The sequence below is a fragment of the Mustela lutreola genome, chromosome 2 (assembly GCF_030435805.1).
Source record: "Mustela lutreola isolate mMusLut2 chromosome 2, mMusLut2.pri, whole genome shotgun sequence".
Taxonomy (NCBI): domain Eukaryota; kingdom Metazoa; phylum Chordata; class Mammalia; order Carnivora; family Mustelidae; genus Mustela; species Mustela lutreola.
The window spans coordinates 37,421,027-37,438,124 of NC_081291.1; the positions used below are offsets into that span (position 1 = coordinate 37,421,027).

At 46.9% G+C, this 17,098-nt stretch overlaps 1 protein-coding gene across 2 annotated transcripts in view; it reads right to left on the reverse strand.

Annotated features, from left to right (window-relative positions):
* The window catches only part of FRMD4B (FERM domain containing 4B), a 323,466-nt gene extending 306,904 nt beyond the window's left edge, over positions 1–16,562 (reverse strand). Inside the window, exon 1 of one of the 2 annotated variants that reach the window (XM_059161477.1) lies at positions 16,443–16,562. The gene's annotated coding sequence lies outside the window, so the exon portion shown is untranslated. Of the gene's footprint in view, positions 1–16,118; positions 16,365–16,442 lie in introns of those variants that run through there. The other variant, XM_059161479.1, reaches the window with a different exon arrangement.
* Positions 16,563–17,098: the final 536 nt, after the last annotated feature.

Genomic DNA, 17,098 nt, shown 5'->3' on the forward strand with positions numbered 1-17,098 from the left:
GTTATTACCAAGAGGAGGAATGGAATTGGATGTTAGGGGACAAAAACTAGTTTCTGCCATCTTCCTGGATTGTATCACATAAAGAGGGAAACAATCTGGTTTTCCAGTTCAGAGGGAGAGATGGACAATGCTCCAACAAGACCACACCAAATGGGGGAGCTCCCCTAATGGACTGGGGAAGTATGGAAGTGGGACAACCCAAAGGTATAATTACTGTAGTGCTCAATAATTGTATTCTGATAGAAAAAAAAAAAAAAAAAAGAATCTTAAGAGGTGGCAGGTAGAGAAGCTGTTATTATCATAAGAAAAACAGAAGTTCTTGCTAATCACGTCACCCAAGTTACATTTATCCTTTCTTGTTTTTGGCTCACAATCCTTTTTCAAACTACTTTGGGTTTCCAAATGGAGGAAGAGATTTCTAGCTCCATGGGGAGGCAGCTGCTCCTGCTCCTCCCTCTGAACTAAAACCCAGGGGTAGTAGATATCTTAGTGGACTGCAGAAGGATGGAGCCACCAAGGAAACAGACCACTGTGAAGGGCTGGCTGGGCCTGGCATTTATCCCAAGTTCATGATCAACACATGCAGGCTGACCTCCCCTGGACCTTCATCCAGGTGCGTGGGAACAATTCTAGGTCAAGTAAGGATTCAGGAAACCCACACAAAGCCTCAGAAATGCTCTCACTGTTAATTATTTGCACCATCATAGTGTAGCCTCCATAAATGGTGGCCCTAGGCCTGCCTCTGCACATATTGTCTCTGGTTCTAACTTCCACCGTAGGAGGTGCTGTCCGCGCTCTTCCCACACTCCCTTCTTCTGCTTCCGGACACATTGTCCTGCTCCCCACCACCACACCTGCATTTCTCTGCCAAGGGCTTTTTCAGGCTGGTGGTCCTACTTTGCCAAACACAGGATACAAGAAAGGCGCCTAGGGATTATCACTCCATCTCGCAGAAGCAGCCCTCAATTGGTGACTCTTGGGAGCAGGTGTATAAACACCCCAGCTCCCTCATGCCTCGCATGAGATCGCTGCACTGTGCTGCACGATGGGCCATGTACGCACTGTGCTGGTTTCTGAGTTTCCGCACTGGGAGGGGGCTCTACTGGCCCACTGGCATAGGTGGATTGATAACACGCTTCTTGTCTGCCTTCCTTTCCTTATCTCATTTCCTGACTCCAGTGCTGCTATTTCCTGTGCTTCCCAAATAAACGACTTGCAATCTATCTCAGCCTAAGCTTCTGGATGGACCCCAGAAAGGCCAGCCCTGGGAGAACTGAGCTGTGACAGGCTGGCACAGGCTCTGGAGTCAGCTGGACCCAGACTATAAGTCTAGCTTCATCACTTACTAGCTCAGTGATGCTGGGAAAGTTATTTGACTTGCTGGTGCCTTGATTTCCTCCTCTGTAAAATGGGGCCAATTATACCAGCCTTGCAGGACTGTACAGTTTTAAATGAAATTTAAGTGAATTTAAAATTCATATGAATTTTAAATGAAACAATTCCTCTAATGTCCCTGGCACTGACAAGAGTACCTAGCAGACACTTACCAGTCAGCTTCTGTTCCTTCTTGTGTGCATTTTATGAATGAGGACACAGGCTCAGGAAGGTTTCCTGACTTGTACCAGGTTATAAATGGAGTTAAATCACGGATCTTGGGTTCAAACACAAATATATTTCTGGTTCCAAACCTACTTACAGAGTCTCACATATTTACTCCAGGGTCTAAATTACCTGATTTGATATCCCAAATCATGCAAAACTTCTAATTCCCAAGTCTTCCTTTCACATTGTGCTATGCAGACAACACATCTGGTTTCTGATTCTCAGAGATTCCCACATTTTGGTGCCATTCACGCCCTTTGCTATTTATGTCCTCTGTCGGGGGGCATGTCTCCCTCTCCCTCATCCAGCTGTGACACTCATCTAATTTGGGTGTCGAGATTTTCACAGGTTCATTTCTGATTAAAATCCGCTATCACTAAAAAGAGATAAACGGCCAGCAGAAGAAAGATGCAGGGAACTCAGGGCAGAGCAAATGGACAGGGAAGGGTTTTACCCTCAGGACATAGCAGGTTCCCCACTTACCTTTGAGGAGAGTGCTCAGAGGTTCAAATGTAGGGTGCAGCCCCACAGAGGCCCTGCTTCAGTGACAAAGCGGAGGCCCTGAAAGGGAAGAGATACTGAGGGTTTCCAAACCCACTCCTTGACTCCTTGTGTTCCCCCACAACCAGCTGGGACCCAACAGTGGCAAAGCAGAGGCACAGACACAAAGGAAAACTGAAGTTACCCCGCCAAAATTACTCAGATTTTTATAAGTAGAAATCCAGAAAAGAGTTATTTTATTTCAACATACATTTAAGTTTGGGGTCATTTTTTAAAAATATATGATATTATTGGAGTGCCTGGGTGGCTCAGTCGGTTAAGCGTCTGCCTTCGGCTTGGGTCGTGATCCCAGGGTCCTGGGATCGAGCCCCGCATCGGCCTCCCTGCTCAGCGGGAAGCCTGCTTCTCCCTCTCCCATTCACCCTGCTTGTGTTCCCTTTCTCGCTATGTCTTCAATCAAATAAATAAATAAAATCTTTTTAAAAAAATATATTATTAAAAGATTTATATAAATAGGGATGCCTGGGTGGCTCAGTTGGTTAAGCATCTGCCTTGGGCTCAGGTCATGATCTCAGAGTCCTCAGATGGAGTCCCGAATTGGGCTCCTGGCTCAGCAGGGAGGCTGCTTCTCCCCCTCCTTCCGTCCTGTGCTCTCTCTTACTATATCTGTCTCTCTCAAATAAATAAATATTTAAAAGAATATATATATATATATGCTGACACACACACACACACAGGGGTTGATAGGTCCTAGGTGTGACCTCTATCTAAACTAGGTAACTGGCTTATTCTGGTTTGCCTGGGTTTTTCCCGTGTTTAGTACGTCCCAGGAGAGTTCTCAGCCCTGACCTAATCGGGATGGTTGGTCACCCTGTTAGGAAAAAAACTTGATTCTCAGATCTCCTTTTATAAAACACAAATCTCTTCAGGCTGTTTTAAAACAATCCACCAATCACATGATAGTTCTGACAGCTTCTCACAGGATACCCCGCTAAAACAGTCCCCACTTTAAGAACCCATAAGGAATAATTGGAAATCCAGATACATATGGGACAAGACTCCAGTGAGTGGGAAAGATCATTTGCACAAAAGCTTTCCATCCATTCTTTACTTACACAAGGAAAAATGTTCCCGTTCGACTAGAAACTTACCGCCCATTCAGTCTTTAACCTTCCCTCCTTAGATAGACAGGATTTTTCCACCCAAGCAAAACTGCCCAAGCATGATGAAAAACAAGAGTAATTCTCATTTGGCCTCAGTGGTAGGGACTATGGTTTTCTCAGTCTGATTTCCTCCGGAAGCTTGGACAAAGACTCAAGTCCAAGGTCATCCTAGTGAACACCAGGAGGAGAGTGGGGAAATGAGAAAAAGAATGACAGACCACTAAAAAATGGGTGTCCTATCAAGCCAACTGTCACGCTGGGTGACTAGAGATTAACCCCGTGGCAAACTCTCAAAATTGGTGTAGAATAACACCTTGGTCATCTCACCAGATGGGCAAGGGAGCTCTGTACATTGAACCTTTCATCACTGGAGGGGTGGGCGTAGGTTCCCTGGTACTCACCCCCACCACTTCCACAGCCAGAGACTCCTCAGACAGATGAACAAAAGGGCTAACAGTGGGAAGTCAAGTTGGCCTACGCCAAAGTTGAAGGGCAAGGATATGGGCTGGGAACCAGCAGCATCTGTTATGGCAAATCAATGATAGAACCCATGGGCCGCCATCACTCAGCGCTAGCCAACTGTTGCCATGAGGGAATGCAGCCAGCGTTGTCAAAGTTTCTGAATTTTTAAAAGAAATCTGGAATCCAGAATTCTTATGGAACCTCCTCTGATTTATTATTGCTGATGATTAATTCAAATATATTTTTAAAAAACACTCTAGAGGCTAATGGGGCTCCCTGTAGGCAGAATTCAACCACTGGGCACACAGTTCATATCCACAAATTTGGGTGAAACCCCTTATTTCACAGATGGGGAAAGCAGGGCCCTAGAGGGAAGTGACTTAAAGACTGAATTGCTAAACCGGGTTCCCCTTAACTCCCAGGCCAGGGTCTCCCCTGACCTATTGTGCTGCCTGCAAACCTCCCGCCCCCTCCGCACACCCATCCGCAACAGGCGGCAACCTCATGGCCACTCTCTGCTCTGCTCAGTGCACCAGAAGTCTGGTGCTGTCCAACATCTCATTGCAATACTTTATATCCCTAGAAACTGGATTCCTTAGGATTCTCAACTTCACAAAAAGTTACACAGGGCTCATTTTGTCCTGGGTACCCTCCCAAGTACTTTACATATAATTCCCTTAATTCTCAAAACAACCCTCTGATGTAAGGACTATGAATTTCCTCATTTTAAGGACAGAAAAAGAAGGCACAGAGAGAGTAAGATACCCACCAACATTAGAGCAGAGCTAGGAGACAATCCAGGCAGCAGGCTTCAGGGTCCACCAGCCACTCCTTGCCTCTGAACTAACCATCTAGTTAGGGTTTTTAAATACCCTGATCGGTCCTTTCCCCCATTATAACAGGAGTTAGCCAGGTACAGGCCCATAAGCCATTTCCTGCCCATGGCTTATTTTTCTAATAAAGTTTTATCAGGGCGCCTGAGTGCCTTGGTCAGTTAAGCACCTGACTCCTGGTTTTGGCTCAGATCGTGTTCTCAGGGTCATGAGATAGAGCCCCCCCACCTTGGGCTTAGGGCTCAGCAGGGAGTCTGCTTGAGGTTCTCTCCCTCTCCCTCTGCCCTACCCCATATTCTCTCTCTCTCACACACACACACACACACACACTCAAATAAAAAATATTTAAAAATAATCAATCAATCAAGTTTTACTGAAATCTAGCTTCCCCCATTATTTTACATATGCTCTGTGCCTATGGTTGCCCTATGAAGACAGAGTTAAGTAGGTGAACACAGACCATATGGCCCGCAAAGCCTAATATATTTAGTCCTTGGCCCTTCACAGAAAGTTCACTGACCCCTGCATTCTGGACTTGCCAAGCATTCCTGATTGCAGGTTTCTTGATTATGTTGCTTAATCATAATGCAGAAAATCCTATAATCCCCCCCAAAGCCTGAGCATATGCAGTGATGAATTCACAGGTTAGAGTTCCAGAAACTGCAATTGTGCAGAATACGTCTAGAATTGTGCAGAATCTAGGAATCAACAAAAGTACCCTCAGAACCCTATTTAAGAAAAAAGATACCAAAATATGAGCCGTAAAAGAGGCAGACAGCTAATCTTGGGCCCTGACCTGAGCAAAGGTCAGGATTGACAGAAATACCCAAATAGAGGCAGAGGGGAGAAACAGAACAGGAGGCAACTCTTGTAATCAGCTATCAAGAAGTGTGATGCGGGACGCCTGGGTGGCTCAGTTGGTTAAGCGGCTGCCTTCGGCTCGGGTTATGATCCCAGCGTCCTGGGATCGAGTCCCACATCGGGCTCCTTGCTCCGCAGGGAGCCTGCTTCTCCCTCTGACTCTGCCTGCCACTCTGTCTGCCTGTGCTCGCTCTCGCTTGCTCTCTCTCTGACAAATAAATAAATAAATAAAATCTTTAAAAAAAAAAAAAAAAAGAAGCGTGATGCAGGGCCCCTGGGTGGCTCAGTGGGTTAAAGCCTCTGCCTTCAGCTCAGGTCGTGATCCCAGGGTTCTGGGATCGAGCCCCACATCGGGCTCTCTGCTCAGCAGTGAGCCTGCTTCTCCTGCTCTCTCTCTGCCTGCCTCTCTGCCTGCTTGTGACCTCTGTCTGTCAATTAAAAAAAAAAAAAAGAAAAAAGAAACGTGATGCACAAAGAGATAGGGGTTCAAATCCCGGCTCTACTGCTCACTCCTCATTTCTTAAGCTTCAGTTTTCTCACCCACAAAACAGGAGGAATAATCTCATTTCTTGGGAGGTTAGGCAGATTAGCCAAAATTATAACGTGCAAGAAGTTCTCAGCACCCCCCCCCCCATGAGATTTGCTATGATTCGGGGAATACTAGTAACCATGAAAGAAAAGAAATGGGTGATTATTTATATCGAAGCACTCAGCCCCACAATTCAGCTGTCAAAGAGTAATAGGATGATGGCAAGGAACAAAAAGCAGTGTTTGGCATGAAGAGCCTACATCCAGGAATGATCTAACCACCCTCGTACACCCCACATAAAAAAGCAAAAGAGCATGTGCCACGTTTTCATCAAAAATAGTTCAAGCAAAAAAAATAATGTGGGTAGGCAGAGGTAAGCTTTAATCACCTGGAAAAAAATCACTTCAGTGAAACAGATTATTTATTCTTTGACAACACCAGGTAAATGAAACTGTATAAGAAGTGGGAAGAGGAAAGTTCGTATTGTAATACCCTGAAAGAAAACAAGTTGCCTTGTCCCCTCTTAAACTTACAGTGAAAGTGTTTACTGAATAGTATAAGCACTTGCTGACAATCCGTCAACTTTTAAATACGATTTATCTTTACCATTTTCACGACTTTTCTCTGAGATCTGAAAAAGGCCAATGATGGTTTTCTGGCATGCTTTTCCCACGTATAGGGAAGCATACTGCTAGAAAGTACAAGAACCACTCGTGATTTGAACTGCTTAAAGCAGCTGAATCATTGCAAAAATGATTTCTTACTCTTAATTTGTTTCAATCAAACTTTTGACCTCTAAAACACTGGACACTTCCGTTGTTTTTGTTTGCTTGTTTTGTTTTGTTTTTTAAGGCAGTGAAAATGCAGCTATAATGAGCACACAAATGTATATAACAGAGCAAGCTTTTTTTTCCCCCTCCCTTTGAAATACACTGAATTAATTTCACACAGTTGGAGCAAATTACCAGGCTATGTCCTCAATTTTTTATGTGTTATGGCCCCACTGGGCTAAGGCTGTATGGTCCCAGTCTGGGGGCACATGGCTTCCATTACTTAATCAGGATCTTGCATTTTAACTTGCCCATTTAAGTGGATGCAATTAGTTCATTTGTGATGGCCTCAAATACCCTTATCTTTCCCAACTTACCAAAGAAGCTACAATATCCTAACGCTTTGAGCTTTGCCTCAAAACTGAAAGGTTATTTGATGATGTCATGCCACATGTTATTTTTACTGCCCAGCAAATAATTTTACCAACATACTGCTGATAAGGAAGCTTTTTAAAATGCATTAATTTTAAACATATTTATTTACCTGCGACTTAAAAAAAACAAAAACAAGAACAGGACCACAGGTGCAGGTAAGGTACAGTGTGCACACGTCCAGTTGTTCATAGCATGAAGGATTAGAGATGGAGGGAACCCCAAGTATCACCACCCACTTGACAAACCCGGAGAGCTAATTAACACAGCTCTGGTCAGTCTGGCGGCGGAGATGGGATCAGAACTCAGCCTTCCTGATTCCCCACCCCTTTTTCTCCACAGCTCCTCCTTCGTCTGGCAGAACCTTCCCAGAATATTATATTTGGATGATCCAGGGCCAGGGCTGGCTCTGTGAGCTTTGCACCTCCCATTCAGGTCGCATATGGTCCCCTGGCTCTTTTGCAACGACTGAATTGATGGCATGGGCTCAGTCAGGTGCAACAAGGGAAGCCTGGAAACAATCCTCAGGCCACATCCGTTGCAGGTCCCCTACCGACGCTGTCGGCTGTTATAAGCACCAGCTGGAAGATGGATGCTGGTATTCCAGAAAGACCTTCTGAATCAGGCGGGGCTGTGACTGGCCCCACGCTGTGACCGAGGCATAATTATTTCCAATAACTGCCTAGGTTCCTTGGTGATTTCCAAAGGAAAGTGCTTCCTTCTTACAACAAAACATACAGTGCTTCTTTGGGTCAGGGGATGCGTTCTTGAACTTACTTCTTATGTAGGGCCCCAATGCCAAAAACTTCTGTCTGTTAATAACTTACCTAGCAGGGCCAAAAGAAATACAATCTTCTATAAATAGTGATGAAGGATAATGTGACAACTGCGGATGTTTGCTTAGGATCTGTTTCAGAGGGCAGTGTTTGCATTGAAACAAGGCGGGCCATTGGAGGCTTCTGGAAGATATGCGCTCCAGAGAGAAAGCTAGACCTCTCAGGCTGAGACCGCCAGGAATAAGGAAGAGCAGAGTCTCCTGCAGAGAGGTGTCAAAGAGGCCAGATGCCTTTCCGAGTCTGAATTCCAGGTCTCACTAAAACCGGCTGTGTGTGTATTGAACAAGTCACACAGCCCCTCCAAAACTTGGGTTTCTACGTGTGTGAAGTATGGGCTCCCGTGGGTCACTGTGGGGACGAGCATCACATACTGTACAGAAAGCACATGGCAAATGCCCAGCACTTACAGGGACTCAGTAGACAAGGAATTATTATTTCTAGGCAGGGACCTGTTCTTTGAAGGGGTAAGTTATTCAAACTGAATGTTCTGGACTGATTCCCTGTGTTGATCAGGTTATGGTTGAAATATCCACTTGGCAGGTGTAGGCATTTTCTAGCATCTTCCCTGTGACTTGTAGCCTTCCTCCTGCTCGGCAAGCCTACCTTGGAAATTTCCACTTGGCTGCCACACAGCTCTCGAGCCAAAGGGAAACCCCGCCCCACACATCCCCTCATGTCGTCCGGAGGCAGCAACTCTGGGCCGACCCGTACCTGCGCCTCTCCTTGTCTACAAACCTCCCATGGTCATTCACATCTTCTCTCCGTAAGCTTCTGGGAGACAAAGGATTACCTTACGTTTCTTTGACCCCTCCCTTGCACCCAGCACATGCCCAAGAATTTTCTAGATTGTCTGATCCTTTGCTAGGCATGGTGTGGTCCACAGATGGGCATCAGCGGCGTCACCTGGGAGCTGGACAGAATCCCAGGCTCCCCTCCAGATCTACCAAATCAGAATCCCATCCCCAAGGGATTCAAGAGCACAGGGCTGGAGAAACATTGCCCAAGTCTGCTACTCCCCAGACTTCAATCACTCACAACTTCCCTTCAAAGACTTAGCCATATTTTTCAGTACCACCTACACTCTGTGTTGCTAATATATATTTTTAAATGACTTTACATTGACATTATGTCTTGCTTAGCCTTATCCTAAGCAGTAATACCCAGTCTGTCAATAGTTCATTCAGCAAGGCAGAAAGAAATACGTTTTTTAATAAGACTTAAAGGTCTAAGTGAAAAAAAAAAATCTGTGGGTATACATTAAAATAAATGCAAAGCCATCAAAGTACAATGATTCTCCATCTATCATCTAAAATTAACTTATATAGGGGCACCCAGGTGGCTCAGTCGATTGAGCATCTAGCTCTTGATTTCAGCTCAGGTCATGACCCTGGGGGTCCTGAGATGGAGCCCTTCTTCAGGCTCTGCACTCGGTGGGAGTCTGCTTGTCTCCCTCTCCCTAGGCCCCTCCCCACCCCTGCTTAAGTGTGTAGGCATGCACACTGTCTAACAAATAAATAAATCTTAAAAAAATAAAATGAACTCATACGCCACCAAGGGCACACCTACCCCACTTGAGCAAACACAGTTCTATGTTTTTCGTAGCTGAATTAGAGGACATCTCCCCAGCTCCTGATCCTGTGTCTGGATCAGCTCCCACCTACTATGGTTGCCTTGTGAGGTAGACGCATGTGCCTGCAAAACACAGATGGTTGTAGTGGAAGGTGGGAGGCAGAAAATCTGGCTTCTGGCCCTGTACCATCCCTTCAGAATTTGCCAAATCACAGCCCTCTTCGGAGTTCATTTTTGTGGGTTCGCTGATCTCAAGGTTCCCTTCCATAGCTAATGATATGACATGATACATGAGAGCAGAGGCTCCAGAGTCAGAATGACTTTGGGGTGAAATGAAGTCTCTCCTACTAGCTAATTTCATTGAGTCTCTGTTTTCCTCATCCATAAAATGGGAGCAATAAATGGACAAACACCCCTATCAGAGAATTTTTTGCGAGAATTAAGAAAAGGATAGCTGAAAAGTGCTGCGATTGAAATCTAGCACACAGTATTCAATAAAATACAGTTATTAATACTTTTCTTGGCCTCAAAAGTAAGAATAGCTAATAATTATGGTATATTTAATTCGTAGCAGGCACTATGCGAAACACTTTACACTGTGTCCTTTCAGTCTTATAATAACCCAGTGAGGTAGGAACTTTGCTTCCTCACATTTCATAGATGAAGAAACTCTGAGCCACTTGCTCAAACTCATGCATTTCATAAGTGGTGTAACGGGATATGAGGGCAGGTCCTCTGACTCGAGAGTCAGTGTTCATAACCTCAACCCATCATCCTGCCTTCCTGCAGAATACCGGTCAACACATAGACTTTGCCAATGCAACAAATATTATGGGATGTTGGCAGAGTAGTTCCCAGCGCAGGTGAACACTTGCTGAACGTGAGCCGATCTAGTTACCATTAGCTCTACTATTATGTAGTGGGCCTTCACATCTGAATAAGACCCTAGTAGGCATAGAGAGGTCCATTACCCTTCAGTTATGATGAAGACCTCCTTATTTTTTTAATGCTTTTTTATTCTTTTTTTTTTTTTCAAAGATTTTATTTATTTATTTGACAGAAAGAGATCACAAGTAGGCAGAGAGGCAAGCGGGGGGGAAGGGGAGGCAGGCTCCCTGCTGAGCAGAGAGCCTGACCTGAGCCCAAGGCAGAGGCTTAATCCACTGAGTCACTCAGGCGCCCCAAAGCTTTTTTATTTTTAAGTATAACATACATTTAAAAAATGAACGGGGGGAGGGGGCGCCTAGGTGGCTCAGTGGGTTAAAGCATCTGCCTTTGGCTCAGGTCATGATCCCAGGGCCCTGGGATAGAGCCCTGCTTAAGTCTCTGCTCAGCAGGGAGCCTGCTTCCTCCTCTCTCTCTGCCTGCCTCTCTGCCTGCTTGTGATCTCTGTCTGTCAAAAAAAAAAAAAAAAAAAAAAAAAAATCTTAAGAAATGAACAGGGGTACCGCAGTGGCTCAGTGGGTTAAGTGTCCCAGTCTTGGGTTCAGCTCAGGTCATATCTCAGCATCACGACACCGAGTCTCATGCAGGGCTCCACGCTCACTGCTTAAGACTCTCTCCCTCTCTCTCCCTCTGCTCCTTTCCTCCCTCTCCCTCTCTCAAAAAAACAAGAGGAACAAAATACAAATGTGCAGCTCAATAGTTATCTCCAAGTGAATAGCCCACACTCAGTTGCCCCAGAAGCTCCTAGATACTTTCTCTCCCTCCTCCTCAAATATAACTGCTACACCAGGGGTTCTCATCCCCAATATATACATTTGGGGCTGGGTACTTCTTTGCTGTGGGGGTTGCCTTCCACATGTGGGATATGTAGCAGCCTGCCCCGCTTCCACAAGCTAGAGGCCAACAGCACCTTCCCCAGATGGCAACAAAAAATGGCAACAATTTCTCTAGATGTTGACAAGTGTTCCCTCTGGGGCAAAATCACTCCCAGCTTAGAACCTCTGCACTATCATGAACTTTTTGGTAACCACTTTCTTTGCTTTCTTTTTGACTTTAACTAAGCATGCATCCTTAAATATTATCATTTCATCTTGCCTGGTAAAAGGAATTCTGTCTACTTTAATCTATTAAAAAGGCCTCTAATCATGGCCCCCTAAAATAACCTAGGGGGGCAGTGACCATATAATTTCTCCTCCAAACTGGACGCACAGACATTACCCGGGACTGACCCCAGCAAGCCAGCACGATCACCCTACTTCTAGGGAACCTCTGCTGGGAGTGAACATTATTCTCACAGCCACACACAATTAGGGCCCCCTTACCCACTGGATAATTGTATATGAATTGGCAGAGGGTAATTAAAAGCAGCATATCCCCAAGGGCAAAGTAACATAGACCCAGATAAATATCTCAAGGCTGAAGAGCTGTGAAGCAGAAACCTCATTGCCTTGGCCCTTATGGAGGTGTATTCTTCAAAGAATTTGCTGAAGGCACCACTAAAATATCTGCTTTCACCACGTTAGCACAACAAAGTGATTAAAATACATGCCTTCCAAGGTTCAAACATAAATGCTGAAAGGATCAAGAGCACCCCTTATAAGAGGTATAGGGTCTGTAGTAAATTTTTAATCAATATATATCTGCATTTTTCCCTCAGTGTCATTGGAAAGTAGAGCAACCATTATCAAGGTAACATGCTGTGCACTGTGATCTCATAAGTCCTGACACTGACCATGTTAAAAGTGACAACTAAGGCTTTCCTTACATATGCAAGAATTCATATTGATAGCCTATTTGCCTGAATATAATGCAGCTTGTCCTCCATTCTTTGGGGCATCAAAGAAAACAGAAATCAGCTTTCACGGACTTAAACACTTGTACATTTCAGCAAATGTTGAGTTGATTTCCTTAGCATCCATTTCCCCTTTATCAAGCAACTGTCTTCATCTGGAGGTCCAGCCCTCTGGTATCCATGGTCCATGTCGTCTGGGTGAGACTCACCCACAAGGCAAAGCCCTCAACCTCTGCAGAAGTCACTTGGTACATAGCTTTCCTACAAACCCATGTCCATCTGGCCAACTGTAACTGGTTTTGAGGCTTTTTGTTAAACAACCGGGCAAAGGAGTCTTAGACTTCTTATTGGACTTCCACCTGAAATTGTGTAATCTGGCAATGCTACCTACCATCAACTAGACACCCAACAAGGAGCGCCATACACAAAGGCAAGAAGAGGAAGACAGAGCTGAAGATGAGAAGAAGGAAATCAGATTCCAAAGTCATTGTTCAGCCCTGGGCAAGAGGCTCTTGAGGCCAGTTCTAGGTATGTATCTTTTTAGTAACTTAAATTTGTATGTATGAGAAAAATTTATATATATATCCTGATTCCACTTCAACTGGGTGTTTGTCACTTACTAGGAAAATACACCTTGTGGCAGTAGCTTGTCAATTTTTTAGACAGCAACTCACAGTAAGAATTACATTTTATACTGCAACCCAGAATGTGCATGCAGCCTCAGATCAAGACTCAAAGTTTCCTAAAACAACAGAACACTTATTAACATAAGACGATGGTAACATTCTCTGTCCTGTTATACTTTAAATAAAAATACTGGTTGTAGCCCACTAAATTGATTTAATGACCGTCATTTAAAAAAAACACTGCCTTGTGAGATTAGGTTAAAAACTGATTTCACCAGAAAAAGTGAGATAAGAAATATCATGATAATTTCAATTATTGAGGAAAATAGGAGGTTTGGCCCCTAAATCAAGCATCTAGCAACAGAAAATTGCTACCTTAGTGTTGCTCTCTGATCTACCCAGGACACATGTTGACCAGAAAAGGGAAAAAAATCTTAATGACCTAGAAATAAATGAATTACTACCAAAAAAAAAGCATTTTCTAAAACAAAATAAAAACCATGTCTAAAAAGAGAGAGATGAGAAATACATTAAATAAGGAAGAGATACCTAAATCCTGTTGCTGAGCTGAGTTACATGATTTATTTATCTACAGGTTGAAGATAGCAATTTCAGTGAACCTCAGCAGTATCTGAGTATGTAAAAATAGTGTCTTCATGATAAGATCAGATCTCTGGGGCAGATGTAGAGGGAAGGAGAGAAAGAGGAGAGAGAGAGAGAGGGGTCATTTGCAGTATAAACCTCAAGCCTTCACTTATGTGTGTATTGTGTGTAAAATAACTACGAAGAGTTCCTGAAATTTTAGACAATTACTGCAGGCTGGATAAGACAGGGTATTTTTAACTGTTTTCCATGTACCTTATTTGTATTGTCACTTAGCCAAAACTTCCTTTTTGTCTTCTCAGAAGCACTGCAGAGTCTTGATTAAATCTGTGGCATCAAATGGAGAAGTCGGATTCTCATGCTTGCTAGCAACAGAGGCCAGTGCCTGTGAACAATGCTGAGAAAACTTAGCTGCTTTCATACCCTTGAGTGGCTGTAGCTTTAATTCCTCCCAAATTATTCTAGATTATTAGTCCCCAGCACAGGGATTCTGCCTGTTTAAGAAACCACGAACCGCCCTGCCACTACGATGAAAGTCTATTAATATCAAAGCAAAGTGACGTTGAAGGCAATCAGTTACTAGCACATCCTGGAGAAGTGACTTCTGAGAATTTTCACAGGGAGAATGAAAACCAAACCTCACTATGATGGTATTTTAGGTAGACTTCATCTTCCATCATTATATTTTTCAAATACATTCCACCTGCATTACTGAATTTAAGCAAATAAAGTGTTTGATTAATATTTGCAGATGTCATAAAGAAGTGATTAACCTCTCCTGGGTAAGAAGTCCTTGGAATTGCCTGAATTCTTCTGGCCCTCTTTTAGGAAATGTAAGCACTGTTCAAAGGCGTGTGTGTATGCGCGCGCACACACACGCGCTTGTGCTTTACTTTATAGTATAAAATTCTTGGATATGCAAAAAAGAAAAAAGAATCATAGACGTATCAATATAACCATCAACTAGTTTGTGACATTTAACGTAAAGATAACCCAAGTGTTTACCTTGGGTCAGTCGCCATCATGTTATTTAACTGATTGGAAAAAAAAAAAAAGAGAGAGAGAGAGGAGGTATTTATTGTTATTACTAATACTTTAATCATCATCACTAATGCCATCACAGCCCATCCCTGTTAGAGGCACAGTCATGGTTAACAGCCTGGCACCTGGAATCAGACCTCAGGGAAACTCCAAACGACCACCGTGACTTATGGCAAGTTCCTTAACCTCTCTCTGGGCTCAGCTTACCACTCCGTGGACTATTCACGATGCCTACTGGGGCGTCTGACACGCCAGAAGCTGTCAACCACCATTCTTAACAGCATGTGGATGGCAGATGAAAGTGCAGCCAGAGGAGGTTAAGTAAGGCGAAGCTGCTTTTCTTCTCCTCCAGATATTTGATTTGGAAGTTCCCTTTGGGACGGGGAACAGCATGTCCTGGATTGCGCGAAAATCCTGTACACATCCTCCAAATGGGTTGGTAAATTTCTGGAGCAAACACTAGCTAACCATGAAGGATCACCAGGTTTTCCCGAGAGACTGGGGCTGTCAGCACTCCAGAGTCTTTCTTCTGAAGGGGCCACCTTCCAGAAGCACCCGTCTGGGTACCAGCAAGCCCACCAAGTTGGTTGGCAAAGTTCAGAGGAGTTGGCTCTGGTATGTTTACAAGTCCTAGCAGATCGCAGGAATGCTCGGGATAATGATTACCCCACCCAGGAGCGCCCAGCCCAACCCTCTCACATCTGGAAGGAAGCGGCCACACAAAGGAGAGCAGGGGAGACCTCCTCCTGCGGCGGCTTTCTCAGGCTCGGGGAAGATTCCCGAGGAGCTCTCACCCCTTTTGTCAACAACACCAGCCACTGCCCAGCAGTGTCGTTCGGCGCACAGGGCACTGGATCAACGCAAAGGAAGAGTTTATCTTCCAGTCCAAACCGAATGGCATTTCGCAAAATATCATCTTTGTATCATCTTTGCCCCCTCCCCGTGACCCAGACACGCACACACACACGCGCGCGCGCCCCCGAGCAAACACACACACACACACACGAAGGTAAAAGGTGAAATACTCCAGAAAATAGAGGGCGAGCCACACGCACACAGCCTTTTCAACACAGGAGCGGCTAGAACCCGACACACCTAGTTAAGAAACGCAGAGGAACCAAGCCCTGGGTAGCCACTGCTAACGCCAGGGATTTCCCCCCAAGTCCTTTCAGCCCTGCCTTGTGAAAGTCTCTGGGATTCATCAGCATTTCTCCCACCTCCCACGGACGCGCACCAACCAAAGCACATGGTCCCTGGCGGCGCGTCTGCAAACCCCACCAGCGCCAACGCCTCGAAACCGCCAAACTTCCTGTCTCCACAGCACCGAAGCGCCCAGAGCGCCGCGCCAAGTGCCCCTGAGGCTCGGGCGGAGGCCGCCGGCAGCCTGGGGGCGGGGTTTCCTGGCCGCCCGAGCGCCCGAGCCCCGCACCTCCGCTGGGGGTCTCGGGCCGCACGCGCAGCGCCGGGGCAGCACGCGGAGCGCCCGCGGTGGCCGCAGCTCGCGGCCGCGCACCCGCCGCGCGCTGGATTCCCCCGGGCGGTCGCCCACCTACCTGCTCCGCCGCCTCCTCCCTCGGGCGCTCGGGCGCCACCGGCCGCTACTTTATTGTCTTGGTGGCTCACCGCGCGGGACCCGGGGACCCGGCTGTGCGCCAGCCCCGCGAACAACTCCGCGCCGCGCCGCGCCGCGCCTTCCCGGGCGCCTGCCTTCCTCTTCCTCCTCCTCCTCTCGGCCCAGGCTCCCGCTCAGCACGCGAGCCGCGCAGCCCGACTCCCGGGCTCGCTGGGCCGCCAGCGCGCGCCACATCCCCCGGCCCGGGGCCGCTCGTCGGCCCCGCCGCCGCTCGCCGCGCGTCCTCGCCTCGGTCCACACTTACGGCTGTGCCCGGGCCGCCTGCCTCGCGTCCTCCCGTGCCCGCGTCCCGCCCGCCGGCTCTCGCTGTCAGCCCGGCTCCCGGCTCCGCTCTCCCCAGCTGCCCCCGCCCCGCCGCCTCTCCGGGCGCTGGGGCGGCCGCTGCCAATGAGACTCGGCTGATGCGCTGTTCCGGCCCAGTCATTGTATTGGGAGGGGAGGAAGGGGAGGGGAGCGGGAGGAAGGGAGGGGGCGCCCTCGGTCCCCGCCGCGCGGCTGCCGGCTGCGCTCGCCTACCCCAGCGGAGAAAAGGCGCTGGTGCCACGGGGCGCGGAGCGGCTGGCGCGGCCGGCGGTGGCGGGAGAGGGAGGGGCAGCAGCCGGCGCCTCTCCATCCCTCGCTCCGAGGCGGAAAAGCGCGGGGAGGGACTCGGTTCGCCTCCCGGGCTTCAAGCATCCCAAGCCCCGATTGCCCTTAGAATAAAGGGGGTGAGGCGCGGGCGGCTGCGGGCCCCGCGGGATCCAGTCCGGAACGGGAGTGGGTCTGGCTCCTGACTGGATCGGAGATTCCTGCGAACCTGGTGGCTCCTCTTGAAAGAAAGGAGGATCAAGGAGGGGAGGAAAGAGGGGAAGGAGGGAGGGAGAGAGGTAGTAAGAGAGAAGGAACGAGAGAGGGGGAAAG